The sequence below is a fragment of the Bison bison genome, unplaced genomic scaffold (assembly GCF_000754665.1).
Source record: "Bison bison bison isolate TAMUID 2011002044 unplaced genomic scaffold, Bison_UMD1.0 scf7180017864307, whole genome shotgun sequence".
NCBI lineage: Eukaryota > Metazoa > Chordata > Mammalia > Artiodactyla > Bovidae > Bison > Bison bison.
Window position 1 is genome coordinate 6,081,060 of NW_011494879.1, and position 19,672 is coordinate 6,100,731.

Here is a 19,672-nt window from a genome sequence, read left to right on the forward strand (position 1 = left end):
GCTTTTTGCATCAGGTGGCCAAAGTATTGGAGCTTCAGCTTCAACATCAGTTATCTTAATTGCTTTCAAATGATTGGAAGGGAGAACTCCCAGCAAAGGATCTTGGCCAAGTCCAGCTCTCTCCTCATTGTTGTTGTGAAGCCAGTCCCATTTGGGACTTGAGATGGTCAATTTGTCAGTTACTTTGTTCCCTAAGCTGTCTGTGTAATGCTTATTAACATTCTGCTCACAGCCTTTCTTAGGTTGTAGATGTTGCTCTGTTATATCTGAAGGTTGGGCTCTCTTATGGAGAAGGCGATGGCACCCCACTCCAGTACTCTTCCTTGGAGAATCCCATGGACGGAGAAGCCTGGTGGGCTGCAGTAGTCCATGGTGTCGTGAAGGGTCGGACAGGACTGAGTGACTTCACTTTCACTTTTCACTTTCATGCACTGGAGAAGGAAATGGCAACCCACTCCAGTGTTCTTGCCTGGAGAATCCCAGGGATGGCGGAGCCTGGTGGGCTGCCGTCTATGGGGTCGCACAGAGTCGGACACGACTGAAGCGACTTAGCAGCAGCAGCAGCAGGGCTGTCTTATGGTGACTGTGTCTTTCGATAATCACATTAATAACATTTCCATGGCTCTTGAAAGCTTGCTGAGTGCTTTCATATACATCAGCTAATTTGATTCACACAATATCCCCAGAAACTGGGGTTCTCGCCTCTCTTTCACAAGGAGGAAACCGAGACTCAGAGAGGTGAAGTGATGCATCTGAGGTCACATAGCCGATGCACGGCTGAGCAGAACCTCTGTGCTGGTTCGATTTGACTGTGCTGTCCTTGAGTTTGGGTTTCTCAATCCAGCCAGTCTTTATTGAGCGCTTGCTGTAGGCAGTATCAAAGGGGAGAGTGGGGCTCAGGCACCAGAAGGCAATAGCAGGCAGAGCTGCTAGGCAGACTGGTGGCTTTGCGGGGGAGGGTGGCAGCCTCAGGCTAGGGGAAGAGCCCCAGGCAGGTGCGTGGGCGGCGCCTGGGCCCTCAGGTGGGGACAGCACCTGTGGGAGGCTAGTATAGCAGTAAGCAGAGCCTCGAATACCTCTGGGTCCTGCTCCCCTGAGAGATTCAGGCTGGTGTTCTTGGGGGTTTATTTCTATGGAGAGACATCCGGGGAGAGTGATTAGAATGGGGCAGGACCGTTTTTGCTCATCCCTTGTTTAGATGAGCCTTCATTCCTTCGGGAAAGAAAGGTGATCCTGGGGATGGAAGGAGGCCCGGGCCTTCACAATGTGCTATTGTGGGCTGCAGCCAGTTGGCAGCCAGACGGGGGAACGTAGCAGTCCCTGTGCTTATCTGCAGACAAGGGATCCCATTTCTGCCGCTGCAGAGAGAGGGAGGCAGGCCTCAAGGCTGTGCAAAGTGCCCGCTTGTTTCGGGGGGCACCTGCATGGCACCTGCCCCGGCCCCCATGCTGAAGGGGGTAGGGAGCGCTGCCTACCCTTGTCCTCTGTCAGCTAGAAGTGCTTCTTTAAGGGGCTGCTTTGAATGGTGGCTTTTGGCAGAGGCCTGGCCTGTATTGCTTCCTTTGTGGCTCAGCTGGTAAAGAATCCGCCTGTAATGCGGGAGACCTGGGTTCAATCCCTGGGTTGGGGAAGATCCCCTGGAGAAGGGAAAGGCTAACCACTCCAGTATTCTGCCCTGGAGAATTCCATGGACTGTTATAGTCCATGGGGTTGCAAAGAGTCGGACATGACTGAAGCGACTTTTACTTTACTTTCACACTGGCCTATATTAGAAAGGATGAGGTCGGGTGATTCCTGAGTAGAGAGGGATCTTAGGGGACTGTGTGGCTGGGACTCTCCAGCCTAGAGAGGGTAAGTGATTTTCCCAAAGACACACAGCCTTGCGGAACCATTCTCTCTAGTTCATGCTGAGTTTTTTGGGTTTTTTTTTTTTTGAAGTGGGCTTGAAGATAAGTGGGATTCTCTCTCTCTTTTTTTTTTAAGACAAATGCAGTAAAGAACAGTGTAGCTGTTCTTCTGAGGTCAGCGTGACACCGTGGCCAGGAGGAAGAGCATTTCTGATTCAGAGGGCTTGACCGTGTGAAGGGAGCAGTGTACCCACCAGCGTGGGTGGGTGGAGGTCCCCCCACTGCCATCACCTCCGTTCTGTACCTCCCAGACTTGGCCGTGTCCACGTGCGCTCTCTCCCGTAAACTTTTCCTGTAGCATTTTGGTTCTATGAGAGATGCTGAGGTGTCTCTGTGTTTCTGGAAGAGGTGACCCGCTCCCCTCAGAACCACCAGGGGAGCTGGCTGGGTAAGTGAGACTCCTGGGACCTCCCAGACCTGCCGATTAGAATCCCCAGGGCGAGGCCTGGAACCTGCATTTTAAACCAGCTCCCAAGGTCAGCTAAGGTGTGAGCGCCCCTGGCCTGGAGCCAGGATGGAGGTTCAGATCTCGAGCCTGCCCTGTGGCTGTGCCCTTGGGTCAGCCGTTTCCCGTCTCTGAGCCTTGGGATTTAGTGTGTAAGGCGGAGACACCATGCCTGCCTTTGAGGTCAGGATCGCCTAAGGTGTAGAAAGTGTAGAAGGTGTAGAAAGTGTTCAGTGCCTGGGGCGTGGCGGCCTTCAATGGGCCTGCTCACTGGTGATCAGGGCAGGGTGATTTGGGGTGCAGAGGGGTGCAGGCGCTGGGTGGTGGGATGTGCCCGCTGGGAAGGCGTCTGGCCATGAGCAGCCTCCTGGAGGAGGTGGCCTTTGGGACTGGGGAAGCGACTGCATTTGGGGCCTCGAAGCTGCAGCTTATGGAAGAGCCTATAGGGACTCCTGGAGATGGTGCCCTCTGGCCCTCTGTTGGGTACCTGGGCTCCCAGAACTTGGGGTTCTTGGGGGGCACTCAGAGCTGGCTTCTTGCTTGGGGAGGTGGTGTCGGAGTGCACCCACACGCTTGCCCTTCCCTCGGAGCTCCTGATTCCCGAGTGTTGTCCATTATATCCTCTGCCCTCCAGAGCAGCCGCAGACTGGGAGGGGCTGACGGAGGGCCTGGTGGCATGTGGAGGAGCCCCCAGGACCACCTGAACATGACAGCTGTTGAGAGGACACTCTCCCTACTGGTTTCCACGGCACTTCCCTTCCCTTCCCCTGACTGCCTCCTTGCCCAAGTGTCCCTCCCCCTCCTTTCATGCCTTTCCCCCTTTCCTGGGGGGACCAAGCCCTCTCCTCTGTGCCTGCAGCCCTCCCACGGCAGGGGCAGCACCTGCTTATAGGAGATGAGGGTCCTGCCCGCCCACCCCCCGCCACCACCCTGTATTCCCACTGTGTATCCTTTAGTAGCTGGGACCTTGAATTCAGGAAGGCCCTTTCCTGAACTGCACGCTCCTGCATCTAGGTGAGGTCACCTAGGTATCACCAGGCACATGCATCCTGGCCCCTCTGACACCAGCTTGAAAATGACTCACTCCAGGGAGCTGGGTGGGAGGGATTTGTGTCCCCCTCCCCTACACACACACACACACACACACACACACACGCTCTGCCAAGAAACTGAGGTCTTTGGAACTAGAATCCTGCTTTTGCTCCTCCCTGGTGATGCTCTTGGACAGTAAGTGAAGTGAAAGCCGCTCAGTCGTGTCCGACTCTTTTTGACCCCAGGGACTATACAGTCCATGGAATTCTCCAGGCCAGAATACTGGAGTGGGTAGCTGTTCCCTTCTGCTGGGCATCTTCCCAACCCAGGAATCGAATCCAGGTCTCCTGCATTGCAAGCGGATTCTTTACCAGCTGAGTGTGTGGCCTCACCATATATCTGCCCCAGGCCCTCAAGTTTCGCCCAGGCTCTGAGAAGACAGGGCATGAGGGGAGCCCCGAGAAGCCGATCTGGACCTAACCCGGGTCTTCTGCTTTCATCTTCCCGAGGCCTCACCTCTCCTGCTGGAGGCAAGTCCCCACCACCCGTGTCCTGTGGGCCCTCTCTGAGCGCCCACCAGACCGGAATGTGGACCCCGAGGGGTGCTTTGTGCACCAGAAGTGCTCCTTGCTGGGCTCCTGCAAATAGCAAAATCTCAAAACTCACCTACAGCTCTGGTTTTCCCAGAGCACATGTGTCTGGCCACCCCCAGCTGACGGCACTTGGCCCACCCGATCTGAAGCCTCCTTCCTCCACGGCCTGTCCATAGCCTTGGCCTCCCACCTCAGTGGCTCCAGCCTTACCTCTGTGGCTGCTGGTCCCTGCCCTGCCTGCCTCTAGGCTCCCGCAGCCCTGCACTCCCCTGGACTGTATACTGTCCTGGTTTCTACTCCTCGGCATGGACACTCTGCCTGTGCATCTCTGAGCCTCCAGCAGTGGGTGCAGGGAGCCCTTGGCCCTTGGCACCAGTGGTTTGACCTTAGGTCAAGGAGGTTAGTCTGAATTTTTGTCCAAGTACCAGAAAAGCTCTTGTCCCCTTGCACGGCCCCCTGACTAGAGCCCCCATGGATCCTTGGAATTGCAGTGAGCCTCGTGCTGGGGGTGGATCTGCCCTGGACACCTGCACTGCCCGGGGTCCTCGAGAGTCACATGGTTCTTAGTGCCTGTCCTGGGACTTCATGAGTGCACGTGTGCGCATGTGTGTTAGTGTGTGCGTGCCCACAGGTGTGCACCCATGGTCGCTGGACTGGAGGCCCCGAGCACAGGGCAGCTCCCTCTCCTCTTTGTCCCCCAGACTGGCATTTAATCCCGTGGTCAGTGGAGCTTTGGTGACTGCTGGGGACCTGTCTCGGGATCCTTTCGATGCCTCACGATGCTGCAGGTGCTCAGTCCTCGAGCTCCATGTGTCATGTCCGCGTTGCTCCCTGGCACACCTCCCATGGTCTACACAGTATTTACTCTGGGTCACCGCCACCTTCCCCCACTGCCCCCAGGGACAGCACGGGGCACCGGGGCTCCAGGTCCCAGGTGTGTGTTTGGGTTTGAATGATGTGTGTTCACTGAGCTTCCCTGCCGCCCGCACGAGCAGCTCCAAATGACATTTCAGGAATTGAATTACGACATTTCAGTACTTGCAGAATCCAGGAATAGATAATTTGATTATATCTGTTGGAAGTCATTGCCACAACTGGCTCCGTTTTCTTCGCCAACATCCCTCCCTCATGGGGAGAGACAGCAGAGGAATGCCGCAAGCCCTGGATTGTCCCCAGAGTGCGTCTTCCAAGCCGGTGGCTGCCGGTGGCCTTTTCTCGGGGTTGGGGAGAAGCCCTAGGCTGCCTCCAGGCAGGACCTGGGCCTGCCCTGCATGCCCCTGGTGCCCGACTGCCCAGCCTGCCCTGAGTGGCAGAGCTGACCCAGCACCCAGACCGGCTGAAGGTGCCGCTCCAGGGCGGTGGCCAAGGCAGGGGTCTGTTCCTCCCGCGTGAGGGGCCGGGGAGCGGGGGCAACCCCATGCCTGAAGCTGCAGCAGGACCCTCCAGGCCTGACCTCTGGGCTCCATCTCGCCTCTTCCAGGTTGTTTCTTTGGGGCTCCCGTGTCCCGTGGCCCCAGCAGCCCCCGTGGCCGACTGCTGCTTCCTCTGCCTCCTAGGAAATTCTCTCTGGGGTTTCCCAGCCTCGTGGTATCAGCGAACCTGTCGAGGTCGCAGGCGCCCTTCTTGGCTCTGCAAGGACATCTGCCTTCCTGCCCTCTGGCTGGGGGTCCAGGGGCTGGTGGAGTGTAGACACGTGCCCTGGGCGCCTGTCTGGGTTCTGCGTGGAGCTGAGCTGAGCCCTGACCCGGCCCCCATCCAGGGCGTGAGCCCAGAGGTGTCCGCTGAGACGCGGGGAACCCCTCCCAGCAGTGAGACAGGGGGCAGATGTAGACCCCGGTGTCCAGGAAAAAGTGAGTTTTCCTAATGAACTTAAGAAGAGAGGTTCTAAGCCAGGAAGGACAGCTCAATGCCGGCTCCTGCCCTCCTTCCCCTCTGCTCTTCTGGGGCCCTTCTCTCCATGTTCTCAGCCTGAGGACGTAGCTGGACCCTCTTGCTTGGGTGGTTTTAGGCGTAGGGTCAGGCTCCATGGGATCCAGGCCCAGGGCTTGTTGTTTAGTCACTCAGTCATGTCCAGTTCTTTGTGACCCCATGGTCTGTAGCCTGCCAGACTCCTCTGTCCATGGGATTCTCCAGGCAAGAATACTGGAGTGGGTTGCCATGCCCATCTCCAGGGGATGTTCCTGACCCAGGGATTGAACCCAGGTCTTCTGCCTTGGCAGGCAGATTCTTTACCATCTGAGCCACCAGGGGCTTCCCAGGGCTGGGAACCTGCTTTTGTCTTCCATGTGGGGCCTGGGCCCTGTGCTGGACACGGACCTGCGGGAGTGTAGCCAAGCTCCAAGAAGTGAGAAGGGGGCTGGCACAGGGCAGGAGGCAGGATGATAACACAGGTCTTGTTTGTGGTCGCTTTAATGAGCAGGGGCCATGGACCCCCTGGTTGCCTCTGGTGCAGTTCCTTCTGATGAAGAGCAGGTTCAACCACTGCGGAACCCTCTCCTGCCCCAGGGGCTCTCTGGCCAGCGAGAGGTGTCCTCACAGTGGTCCTGAAACGGCTCCTGTGACAAGCAGTGCCGTGGGAGGGACCCGAGGAGGAGGTGGCAGTTGAGCCAGTCGACGTTGTCACCTGTTTGATTCTCTCTTTTGTTGTTTCTGTATGTTATTTATGTATTTATTTCTGCCTGTGCCATGTGGCATGTGAGATCTTAGTTCCCTGACCGGGATCGAACCTATGCCCCCTGCATTGGGAACACGGAGTCTTAACCCCTGGGCCCTCCAGGAAAGTCCCTTGATTCCTCCTTAATCAAATAGTATATGCTGTTTGGATCCACCAGAGAAAGGTGCATGAGAGCTCAAAGGAAGCATGACTTCAACTAGACCGGAATTAATTATGCTTTAAGAGGTTCAACTTGGGATTTTGAAAAAAGCGAAAGGCGCTGGCCTCGCTGGGCCACTCCCAGTGTGTCCTTGAAACCTTTCCACTCCTTGAAATGTACTTCTAAACATTCTGGAAAAACCAACTTTCTCCTTCCACCGACAGCCCTTATCTCGACGTGCAGGCACATACCTACCTGGTCCACTTATCTTGAGAGCCGACCGGGCTGGGCCCCCGGGGCTGCTGGGGACTCAGGTATTGTGTTTGGCAGCCTGCCCAGGGCGGCTCAAGCTTGTCCTTGGAGGGGGCCCCAGTGGAGGGAGCGGAATGAACGTAGGAGCCCTTTTCTTCTTTCTCTCCCGAGTCCCCCTCTCCCCTTGATAGTCCCTGCTTCCGCATCCCAACGCCTCTGCTTAGTTCGTGTCCAGCCTGGTTCCCAGCATCCCAGTGGCGCTGGGGCGTGGGGTGGAGGACAGAGCCGCAGCACCTGTGAGTGTCCATCGTGTCCGCGGCTGCATGCACGGAACCTGGTGTGTGTGTGTGGTGTGTGTGTGTGCATGTGTGCTCACAGGGGACTTTGGGGTTAGGATTTTTTGGCTGTTCTGTGTTTGTCCCCAGCTGTGGAAGTTCAAGGCCCCTGTGTGCAGAACCAGACTGTCTCTCTGAGGATCGGTTCGTGGGCTGCGGGCAGGAAGAGGAGGTACTGGCCTCCGGGTGGCTTGGATCACCTCGGAGCTGAGTGGGGTCCCTCGCGTAGGCAGCCCTGTGGCGCCAGGCCGGGTTTGGCCCTGGTCCCAATCAGGAAGCTGCAGTGGGTGGCAGGCTGTGACTGGGTTCACTGCACTTGGACAGTTCTCTGCTCCTTAACAGGCTGCTTCCCATCCTTATTTCCTCTGCCCTACGAGCCTGCAGATGCAGAAATGTACCTCGAGGGCCTGCGCTCTCTTACCTAAAAAGCCCGAGAGCCCCGTGACTTAACTGTTGGTGTCTGGTGAACAGACCCCAGTCTCGTTTCACCAGCTGGCTCTGCTCACCCCTTGGCTCAGTCTCTGTTTCTGATCGTTCTTCAACTGGGGTTGAAGATCTAATGTGCTGCGTTTCCGGGGCGCGAGCCGCGTGGCTCTGCGGGTTGTGTGGTTCAGGTGAGGGTGGAGGGGCGCTTCTTCGGGGTGCGGTTTGGTTCTGCCTAAGTGTGTTGAGCGCCCGTTCCCTGCCCTCAATCAATTATTAAGCCCCTACTGTGTTCCAGATGCTGCGCTCCATGCGCAGGGGGAACACACGATGGGTGAGGCTTGATGCCCGAGAGCCCAGGTGGGTTGGGAGGTGAGCAGGGAGGCATATATGTGACACGGTGTCGTGGGCACTGCCACTGGGGCAGCAGGAGCCCACACTCCCTGGCCCGTAAGCTGAAGCTGGTCCTGGGGGAGATGGTCAGCCCTCCATGGCTTCTGGAAGCCCCCGGACCCTCTCCCTGCCCCTGATGTTTCAGTGCCTCTCCAAGTTAGCAGATCGGCACTGCAGGGCCCCCTACTCCAGCCTCATTGTCCCCACGCTGGCCTTGCCCCGCAGGTGGGACAGTCTTGAACAGCTGTGACACTGGGAGCTGAGAGCTCCAGCCAAGGCCAGGCCACTGAGGCTGGAGAGCAGCCTGCGGGCTGGGAGAGGCGGGTGGGCCGACTGGAATGGGAGGCAGGCAGGAAACTGAGGCCTGGAGCAGCGGGCTTTGTCCTGGGAGGAACAGGTCCAGCCCCACCACCCCCCAGCACATTCAAGACACTGCCGCTTCTCCGTGAATAAGACATGAGATGGGCAGAGGCCTCGATGTAGCATTGTTATCATCTGAGTCGATAATAGAAAAATTAAAATTTAAAGTGATCTAAAGTGACAAGTGACAGGAATGTTCCTAGAAACCGGAGATTGGGTGGCGGAGCAGGTCCCAGGTCAGATGGTAGCAGACACAAAAGCCCGAGTGGGTGGGTTTTAATGTTTCAGAGTCCTTAGTCGGGGACAAAAGGCCCCTTGATTCCAGGGCTGGGGTGGTTTGGAGATTCCTAGGCTGGGTCCCAGGCCTAGGCCGAGTCACACGCCATGGCTTGGTTTCTGGGAGCAGGCTCCGTGGCCCTGGGGTGGCTCCTTCCTGCTGGGGTCCAGAGCTGACCCCTTGGACCTGAGGCCGCCTTCTCACTGAGAGCCCCCCTCACCCCTGCACCAGCCTCGGGGAGCAGACGCTCCTCCGCCCAGCCCTCGGCAGCTGCAGGCCCGTGGGAAGCTGAGGGCCCTGGCCTGCCCCAGCAGCGCCCCCGCCCTGAAGGTTTAGATGTTCCATTCCTAACCAGAGGGCCCTGGGGATTCTTAATCCAGGCCCCCCACCCTGCTTCCCCTGGGTCCTGCAGGCGAAGCCTGACTCCCAGGGCCGTGCATCGGAGCAGGCATGGGTGTATCTCGTTCAAAGATGAACCCTTGATAAGGGTCCGGGTGAGGCAAGACTGGGGGCTGGAGGGGGCGTGTTGGGTGGAAAGGAGAGAGCGCTTTGGCCTGTAGGTCTGCACCGGCCTCTTGGAAGGGCCTGGGAGCCGAGCTGGGACAGAGAGGAGGCAGGCAGGACTTTCTGATGCATTTTAGTCTGTGTTTTCCCCCAGGGGCCTCTAGGAAAATCCGGCTGGATGAGTCCACGCGTCCCCGCTCCCCTGACTGGCTGTCCCTGAGCTCAGGGTGACCTAGCTGGGTTCGCTACCCGCCCCTCACCACGTCCCTATAGTCCTGTGCCTCCCCTTCCTTCCTTCTGGGTGTCCTAGATCTTCCCCTGAGCCGCTGGGCCACGACCTCCGGGTCACTGGGGCAGAACGCCAGCGCCCAGGGGACAGGACCACATAACACACTTATTTTAATTGGAAGAGTTATGTAACCACCTAAGTTGGCAGAATACAGGGCAGAAAAAAAAAGTCACTGAGGGTGGCCTCCCTGCACGGGCCTCTCTCCTCTGTGTTCCCTTCTCCCCTTGTTTGTTCTCATTTCAGGGTCGATGCCTGCCTTCCAGGGTTGCCTGTTGCCCTTCACTTGGCAGTTCTTGGTGGTCTTTACAGAGTGCCCTGGGGGGCTGTTTCTCTACACTGTTTATGGTGCACAGGATGCAGAGATGGGGCCCTGTCCTGCCCTCTAGGGGCTGATCCTCCAGATGGGAGGCCTGGTTTGGAGCCAGCCAGTACCCTGTGCCTGCCTGGCCAGAGCTGGGTGCAGGCGAGGCCTGGCTCCCAGGGTCATGCAGGCGGACAGACACAGGTACATCGAGTTTAAAGATAAACACGTGACAAGGGTCCAAGTGAGGCAGGAGGGAGTCTGGAGAAGAGCTCTTGGGTGCAAAGGGGGAGAGTGCATTTGACTGTAGGTTCTACAGTGGCCTCTTGGAAGGGCCTGGGAGCTAAGGTGAGACAGAGAGGAGGCGGACAGAACCCCACCCCCCCCCACCCCCGTCTCCATATCACCAGCAGCAGCGTTGAGATGGTGTCCTAACCCTGCCATCCTCCCTGGTGAGGACCAGTCTGCAATCACCTCATCTGTTTGCCTGTGATTGGTCAATGGTCTGTCTCTTCTGCTCTGGGGAGGATACCCAAGGGATGGGACTTCATTGGCCTACTGGCCACACGGAAGAAATGCCTTGAAGTACTGCCTGGATGGATGGGATGGGGAGGAGTAGGCTGACATCTGTGTAACGGAAGAATCCAGAAGGGTGGTCTTTGCAGGGGGACCTGAGCCCAGAGTGGGTCTGGGGGTCTCTTCCCTAGTCAGCTGTCTTTTGAGAAGAAAAATGAGACAATTGTACAAAAACAAGGCAGTGTGGGGAGGGGAGAGAATTCCTACCTATACTCCCAGTGCAGAGGCAACACTTTGGTGTACATGCTACCCTGGGATGCCCCGGACAGATCCAAAATCCTATAGACATGACTTCATATGTGGGATAATTCCTCAACTACTGTTAGAAAACTTGTGTGTGTGTGTGTGTGTGTGTGTTTCATTAGCGATGTTTTGTTCTCTATACAGTTCACCTAGCAGCACTGTATTGACAAGGAACCTGTCCTTCCTGGACACCCTGCTGCTCATCCTGGGGCTGGGGTGGTGGTGGGGGTGGGTTGAGGGCTTTTCTCAGGCCTCGAGCTGTGTGTCACAGCAGTCTGGGTGAAGCACAATGGCAGAAAGAATGGACATGGCCCCCACCCCTATCTCATATCACTTAAGAGACTCAAGACAAAGCGGTCAGACAAGCCACAGAGGAAGAACACAAATTACAACTACGTCATCATCACTGCTGGTACTTACATTAGCCGTATCATTATTTGTTGGGATGAATGTGAATTCTGAAGTTGAAACTGACTTGGATTTTAACCCCTGATTGTCCTCTTTGCAGCCAGGTGACCTTGGATGAGTTAGCTGCCCCATGTACGGCAGGGACAGTCCCTCCCTCTGAGAACTGGAGGAGAAACTGAAACCCAAAAAAAGTGTCTACGACAAGCCCTCGTGCACACGGTGCGCTAAGCACATGCTGGCTGCCTTTCTGCCCTTCTTTTGTGTTTGGTAAAATACACGGAAATCAATTGAAAAACTATCAATTAGTGAAATAATCAGGAGAGTTGTTTGAAAGCTGATACGTATTCATATTAGCCATGACCACTTATTAACATATAATTTTGAAAGATCCCATTCTTGTGCTGAAAGTGTTATGTCAGTGGATACACAACCATATACCTTTGTCAAAACCCATTGAAACATATACTTAAAATGAGTGAATTTTATAGTATGTGAATTATACCTTACAGAGATTGACTTAAAAAAAAAAAAAGACCCCATTTTTAATGCCAACAAAGCATATGAAAATAGCCAGGTCTAGCAGCAGCAGATGAAGACAAAAATGACATTTGAATATTCCAGTTTTGTTTCCTTGCTACAAGAGTTATACATATTAGTTCATCATTCAGCAGGCATTTATTGAGTGCCTGCTCTGTGCTGGGCATTGTTCTAGGCTCTGAGGACCCACCTGAAAAGTAAAATGACAAACCTCTCGTCTCAGGCGGTGCACATTTCTTGGGGGGACCTAAAATAAATGTGATGAGTGAATAAACTGTACCACCTGTCAGGTGCTAGGTGCCCCAGGAAGGCTTTGAGCAGGGTGGTGGGGAGAGGAAGCAAGTTGCTGGGAGGTCTTATAATTTTAGGCAAGTCGGTGATGGCAGACCTCATTAAGAAGGTGATATGTGTTCTGTAAAGCAATTATCCTTCGATTTAAAACTAAATTAATTTAAAAAAAACCAAGAAGGTGATATGTGAGCAAAGTGTGGGGACCGCTGTCCAGGAGGGTGGTTCAGGCCCAGCCAGTACCAGACCCCCAGCGGAGTGGAGCTGCCAGGCATTGCGGACAGGGAGCAATTTGGGGCAGCCTTGGAAATCTGAGCGAGTGAGGACATAAACGTCATTGAGCAGGGCAGCCCCCAGATCGCACTGAGAGTTCTACTTTCATGACTGCCACACGGTGCTTATTTCATGAAAGTTTACCATAACGAGGCTATATCTTTTATATACTGTGTTGTAAAGCAGCATAATAGTTTATTGAAAAATGTTAGTCTATTTATTAAAATCATCTTTTGCGGCCTGACTTTGCAGGCTTTGTTACTGTTTCATTCCTCTGGGAGCCCAACCGTTTGTTAAACCAATGCCCTGCTGTTCCGTGCTTGCTTCTTCTAGAAGGTGACACCAGGCGGTGCTGGGGAAGCCAGACAGCGGGGGTGACATCTGCCCTAAACGGCCGAATGGGACGGGGCTGGGCTGAACCACGACTGAAGGCCGGCGCCGCGTGTGTCCAGACGTGCTGGGCCCTCTGGGTTTATTCTGCTTCTCCATCGGTTTAGATGCCACACTGCTGCTGGTGTGAAGTTTGCGTCCCAGTCTGTGGACTCTAGTTAAGCGGCCTTGCCCACTGCAGCTATCTGGCTGGCACCCGAGTGCCTGGCCACACAGGACCCCTCCCACCTGGGCATGGCTCCCTCCACTCCTCCTGGTCGGTCTCCAAGCCCCAACCCTCTGCAGGCCCTCCCTTCTGGAAGCTTCCCTTCCTCTCTGCCCACATCATCCCTCCCTCCTGCATGTTGAGGGTCTCCCTAGCAGACAAGCAGCTCCCAGGGAAGTGCCCAGGGCCAAGGTTATTCACCAAAGCTCATGACCCAGACCTGCCTGCCTCTCTCCCCTCTTCCACTCTACCCAGGTGCTGGGTTTGGTGCCGAGACACAAAAGTGGTTCTTAGGAAGTTCTGTTCTGAAAAACTGTTAGCCCAGGGTGGAAAGTAAACACATGAACACACAGGAACATTGAGAGTCATTTCTGGGAGCACAAGCGGCCGAGGGGGCGTGGAAGGCACCAAGGGAGAGGGCATTGGAGTGGGTGCAGAGGAGGGTGAGCTGCCCGAGCAGAAGGTGTGGGGCTGGGCTGGCCTCTTCCCTTTGGACTGAAGGCCTTCATTGAGCAAGGTGGTCATTTCCAGGCCTGTGCCCTCCTGTGGGCCGGGTTTTTGGGGGGCAGGATGACGCTGGCCCTGTGGAATAACTGGTTTGGATTTGGGCCAAAGCAGCATCTTGAGGCTGCGTTCAGCTGTCTGGATTCGCTGGCATATTCCAGCGCCGGGACTCAGCAGCTGCAGAATGGAGGAAGGGATATTCTCAGTGTTTGGAAGTTTGGGAAAGGGCTTCCTCGAAGGGGAGCGTGGGGCTCATTTGCGTGAGGAGTTAACACTTCCAAGGCCCGAGGGGACCACAGAGATGTGGTTGCAGCTGTCAGTTTTACATCTTGTTTGCACCCCACTCCCCACAAAGAAGGTGCCTGCTGTGTGGTCCAGGATGCGGGCCCTGGGGGAGCCTGCTGTCCTCTGGGTATCTGTTGTGGAGAAGCGTGTCCTTCAAAGTGTCTTTGCTGTGATTACACACGTGAAAGACTCATCGTGAAAAGGGCGAAAAATGAACAAAAGCAGAAAGCAACGCAGGCCTACGGTTCAGAGATCATCACAGCTAACACTTGGGGCCGTGTCTTCTGGTCAGTATTTATTTACAGAGAGGTGAAGAGACGTTGCGGTATGTAGTCATCGATGTCATGTAATGTCCATGGCAAGTCCCTCCTTTTCCATTTAGTATCATTTCAGCCCATTTATCTATGTCATTAAAAAGTGCCTGTAAACTTTTAATGCAAAATCACAGGGTTTTGAACTTGGCAATGGTTCTTCCCAGCCTTCTCGTTCCATGGAAGGAGGCCCTTGGTCCCTGACCTCTCCTGGGGACATCAGAGCAGGGTGGGTGTTGGGACTGGATGTGACCCTGTGAGCTGCCCCCCAGCCCCCAGCCCCAGCTTCCTGGGTCTCTCTGCCTTCATCCGCCAGATGTACATTCGTGTCTCGGGCGCACAGGCCTGCAATTGTCCGCCTGAGCAAATGATTCCAGAGACGGGTCTTGACGTCACTGCCGCCTTCCCGGAACCCTGCCTCCCTCTTTCTGTTTGTAAAATGTCCTTCACTGTGTTTCTCAGAAAAATTGTGCAGATGATAGAGGTGTTACTTGTGGCAGTTAATTTTTTTTAAAGATTTGATATTATTCTTATTTATGTTTATTTTTTGGCTGTGCGGTGTGTGGGATCTTAGTTCCCCAACCAAGGATTGAACCCGTGTCCCCTGCATTAGAAGCATGGAGTCTTAACCTCTGGGCCGCCAGGGAAGTCTGGGAGTTAATTTGAGGGGGGAGGTGTTGATGGTGCTGGGAGACAGGTATGAGGGTGGCCGTACATGAGGGCACACACCCCGGCTTTTTGATGGGCTAGGCTCTCGGAGGACAGCTGTGGGCCCAGCCGTTCAAGCCGGGCACAGCTGGGCCTCTGGGGACAGGAGCAGAATATTGGTGGTTAGATGGCCTCACCGTCAGTCAGATGACCGACCCCCAGAGGCCTTGAGTGACGGGATGGTGCTTGCCGACCGAGTCTGCCCACCGCTTTACATGATGTAGTATGCATATAGATTGGCCGAGGGTACAAAACCGGAGCGCTGTCAAATTCCAGAAGCTCTGGTAGGTTGGAAGGAGGAGGGGAGTGTAAGATGAATTTAACCGGGTAAAAGGTAAGCTTTGCAATTCAGTTGAGCACAGATTCATTCATTCATGAATGTTCAGGTTTGAGGAAAAAAATGGAAAGATGTGGGAGGCTTCTGTGCACACGCAATCCTGGCTCCTCCTGGTTGGTCCCCTCAGGCAGCGCAGCAGCCCCCGAGCTGGCATCCGCAGCAGGCCTGGCTGGGGGTCTTCTGCGCAGAGCTCCCCAGGGACCAGGGGGCCCTCTTGTAAGGGAAGGTGGGCTCCCTGCACCGGGCCCACCTGCAGGTCCAGACAGGAATTGTCATCGCTGCACAAATGCCTCATCCCTGAAGAGGTGTCGGCCGAGCCAGCTGTGCACCTGTGGGTTGCATTGTCTTTTAACTACAGTAAATTGACAATTTTCAGAAGTCCAGCTCTCAGACAGCAAGTGCATGAGGCTGGAGTGGTCTGGGGACACAAGGCTTCTGTGCCCTGGGGATGGCGAGGGGGTGGTGGGCAGGCTGCCAGAGGTTGGCCAGACTTCTCAGGGGGCCAGAGAGTTTGCAGTGATGCTGCTGTGGGCCGGGCGGGCATGGGTGTGTATTTGCTGTTTGTGTCTTTAAGACGACTAGCTTTCTCCCCCCGGGCCAGCCCTGCTGGACACAAGCCTGTGGGCCCCCGGCAAAGGCCTCCCTGCCATGCTGCTCTTAGGCTGCCTTTCACTTGGGAGCTGCAGGTGCTGACCTCAGCTGCCTGCTGACCTGTGATGTGTCAGTTGCTCCTGCCTGGGTGAGGGAGTGTCTTAGAAGTCCTTGGAAAAGCTGCTCCCTAGTCCCCATCCCCCTGCATTTCCTCTGTCCCTGGCTGGCTCTTATTCATCCTTCAGTCTCCATTTAGATGTCACCTCCTCCAAGAAGCCTTCCTGGATCTTTAGATAGGACTGAAAGTCTCATCACAGTCCCCTCGAATCCTGCACTCACTATCCTCCTGGCACGTGTCACTTGCCTCATACTCTGATGCACCTGAGTGAACTCCTTGAAAGCAAGAATCATACTTGTTCCCTGTTGCATCGTGACACTTGGGACAGTGCCTGGCACATAGCAGGTGTTTGGTTAAATGTGTTTTGAATGAATGAAAGGATGCACAGATGAGACTTCCATTTCATCTCCGAGGCCACCCTTTCCCACGGGAAGGGTCAGGTGTGGGAACCACTGGTGTTTTGGTTGGCCTGGGTCACCGGGACAGAGGCAGCCCTCATGGGGCTTCCTGAATCCTTGCCCACTGCCCCCGAGTGGGGTGAATGTAAAGCGTGGATGTGGTCTCCACGGCAGGCCAGCGGCAGAGATTGCCCATCCTTCTAGTCCACCCTGTCCACAGCAGGCCTGGGACCCAAGTGCTTCTTGTAGCCCCTCCAGGTCTCAGAGGAGCCTGGGGAGGGGGGCTTCCTTATGTGAGACCCTACAGCAGTGGGGGCTTCCCTGGTGGCTCGGACGGTAAAGCATCTGTTTGCCATGCAGGAGACCTGAGTTCGATCCCTGGGTTGGGAAGATCCCCTGGAGAAGAAAATGGCAGCCCACTCCAGTATTCTTGCTTAGAAAATCCTATGGACGGAGGAGCCTGGTGGGCTACAGTCCATGGGGTCGCAAAGAGTCGCACACGACTGAGTGACTTCACTTTCTTTCATAGCAGCGGGGGCAGGGTGGCTCTGTGCCCTGCAGGACCGTCCACCCGGCATTTGGGGGTGAGAGCGTGGTTCCATGAGCTCTGCACTCTTCTGGTCGCTGGATGCTGAAACCAGTGGAGAAGTGGACCCCAGTGACAAGCTGCAGGGGACTGCGTTTACATCAGGGTCTTGTCCTGGTGGACAGCTTGGACGGCATGACGGCTTGTTGTGGGGTGACCTGTGCTGTGGGGTGTTTAGGAGCATCCTTGCCTTTACCCCTCAGGCGCCAGTAGATGACCCCCCCCTCGACCCCCAGTTATAATGACCAGGAATGTCTCCAGACACAAACACATACACACACACTCACACACCATCTTTCCTGGTAGTTCTGGATTTGCAAGCTTACTCTACGGCCAGAATTAGTGTCCTACTTGAAAAAGTGAAAGTGAAAGGCGTTCCGTTGTGTCCAACTCTTTGCGACCCCATGGACTATACAGTCCGTGGAATTCTTGGCCTCACTCTTTTTTTTTCTAATATAAATTTATTTATTTTAATTGGAGGCTAATTACTTTACAATATTGTATTGGTTTTGCAGTTGTAGGCAGATGGCTGAGCCACTGCTGACCTCTGCCTTTGGGGCAGAGTGTGGGGAAGGACTAGGTTAGAATGTCATTTCTCCAGCCCGGTCAGATAAGCCCTATCTCCCCCACAAGGAGAGAGGCGAGCAGTGTCATTTTTTTTAAAGATATGTATTTATTTGACTGCACCGGGTCTTCGGCATGCGGGACCCAGTTCCCTGACCAGGAATCGAACCCAGGCCCCCTGCTTTGGGAGTGTGGCATCTTAATCACCAGACCACCAGGGAAGGCCAAGAGGTGTCATTCTTGCAGAAGACCCCAGGTGTAAGGACAGGGACAGAGGGACAGACCCGACCGGCTCACATCACATGGGACCAGTCTACAAGAGGCAGCTTTCAGCTGGCCTAGTGACGGGGGCCTCAGTGGCCCCTCTCACGCGGTCACTGCTTCACCCCCACACTTCTGTGGGACCCCGTCCCCTCCCCAACCCCTCCTCCGTGCTAAGACACCAAGCAGCAGTCCCAACAGAGTGTGTTTAGACTGAGCCGGGGGGAGTGGGAAGCTTCCCTGAGGAAGGGACCGTGGGGACCGAGGAAGTAGCGGTGCAGGGTCCGGCCTTGGCAGTCAGAATCTTCAGACTTCTCAGCTGTGAACTGAGCCAAGGCTGGGATCAAAGCTACAAACATGGGGACGAGAGGCGGGCAAAGCCCCAGCTGCGAGTGGCCTCCGCCTAGCACCCGTGAGTGACAGTTGCTCTGCAAATGTTCTTTCTTATCGTCCTTCCAGGAGCCCCCCACCTTGAGCACTTGGGGCCCCCAGAGGCCACGGACCTGACCTCGGCTGCTCGGGTCTTTGAGGCCGCCGAGCTGCTGTGGTAGATCAGAGGAGGGCACTCAGGGACTCCAGCACTTCCTCAGCTCCAAGGTGTCAGAAATGCAGTGCCCCAGGCTGAACCCCAGAGGGTGTCTGGGGGCAGGGCCTAGGCATCTGCATTTGAGTGAGCAGGCCAGCTCCAGGCTTGTGTCCTGATGGGTGGGAGGTGGGCCCTGGAGGGGAGGTCTTGGGAGACTGTAGGTGGAAGGCATCTCTTTGCCACCGAGTCCTCTGGTGTGGATGCTCTGCCAGGAGCCCCGGGCCTCCCGGGCCGGGCCAGCGGGGCTGTGATCTCCCCACAAGACACTGGGCTGGTTTCAGTCATGGACGTGGAACAGAGAGCCATGTGGGCAGCTCCCAGCAAGAGCCGTCTACACGGGGGTGGTGGCGGGACTCTGCGTCGCCTGGCTGAGCCGTGTCGCTAATAGGATTCGCAGAGCCTTTCGGCTGCCGCAGCAACCCAAAAGCTGCTCGTTTGTGGAGGAATGAATAATTTATTTGTGTTTTCAGATGACTTATCCCTTCATCACGGATACGGCGGCTCAGCTGCGTGCGCTCTGTTGGCTGCAGAATAAGAAGCTTCGCGGGAGGACTTGCCTTAATCCTCCACGGCCGCCCATTTGCAGGCTGCTTTACAGGCTGCGTTTCAGGGATGCCCAGATCCTCTCTGGTGCTTTCCTTTCTTTGTGGGGAAGTTATACTTTTCCTCCTGGCCACCTGCTTCAGGAAGCACAGCCTGGGTACCAGCTGGCCTGGTGGTGGTTTCAGGGTGGACCGGCAACTAAGGTGTTAATACCAACGATGCAGTCGAGTTCTGTCTGGGGGAGGGGGTGGTTTCCAGTTTCTGTGTGTGACCAGCTGAAAGCTACACACGATTGCAATCACCCTTAAAAATCCCCAATTTTCTCGCATGCCAGTACCCACGTTACCCCTCCCCACCCCCCCACTGACCTTCCTGACTCCAGCTTCAGTTCTGCTACTCTCTCTGCCCAGGCTGCCACAACCATCTTCCTCCTAGTCCCTTGCCCAAGAGCCCTCTGCGGCTCCCTATTGCCACAAGCCACCTGGCCCCAGCGTTCAAGGTCCTCCGTGGTCTGGCTGTGTCATTCGCTGTAGTCTCATCTAGAATCTCCGCTCCCTCTGAGCCGCCTGCTTGCTGATTCACTCATTAGACACCAACTGAAAGTCGGCGTGCCTCCAGGCCCCGTGCATGGGAGACGTGGGAGCAGAATGCGGCCCTCCCAGAGCTCAGTCTAGAAGGGCCAGGAGCCCAAGCAGGCGGCTTCCAGGCAGCTTCATGGGCCCCCAGGGGCCCCCGGAAGGAGGAGAGGCCGCATGGGAAAGTCTCTGAATTTTTCCATGTCCTCAGCCTGCTGCACTTGGTGGGATTGAGGCTCCGAGGGCACCTGGACAGGGGCCTGATTATCCGGGTCCTCAAATGGAAAGTGCTGGGGCCTTGGGACCACCAGGGCTTCAGAGAGGTGAGGGGTGAGTATCTGGAACCTGGCCTGAGGAGACTGCTCTGCAGGGAGCCTGGCCGGGAGCCCCTCAGCTGACCCTTCCTGCCTCTACGAAGACCCCACCCCAGGGCCCACCCTCTGCCCTGCTTTGCACATCTT

General features: G+C 55.8%; 1 protein-coding gene across 1 annotated transcript in view; it reads left to right on the top strand.

Annotated features, from left to right (window-relative positions):
• The first annotated feature begins 7,188 nt into the window (after positions 1 to 7,188).
• HPCAL1 (hippocalcin-like 1) overlaps positions 7,189 to 19,672 on the top strand; it is a 55,099-nt gene continuing 42,615 nt past the window's right edge. Inside the window, exon 1 of the mRNA XM_010852057.1 lies at positions 7,189 to 7,338. The gene's annotated coding sequence lies outside the window, so the exon portion shown is untranslated. The remainder of the gene's footprint in view (positions 7,339 to 19,672) is intronic.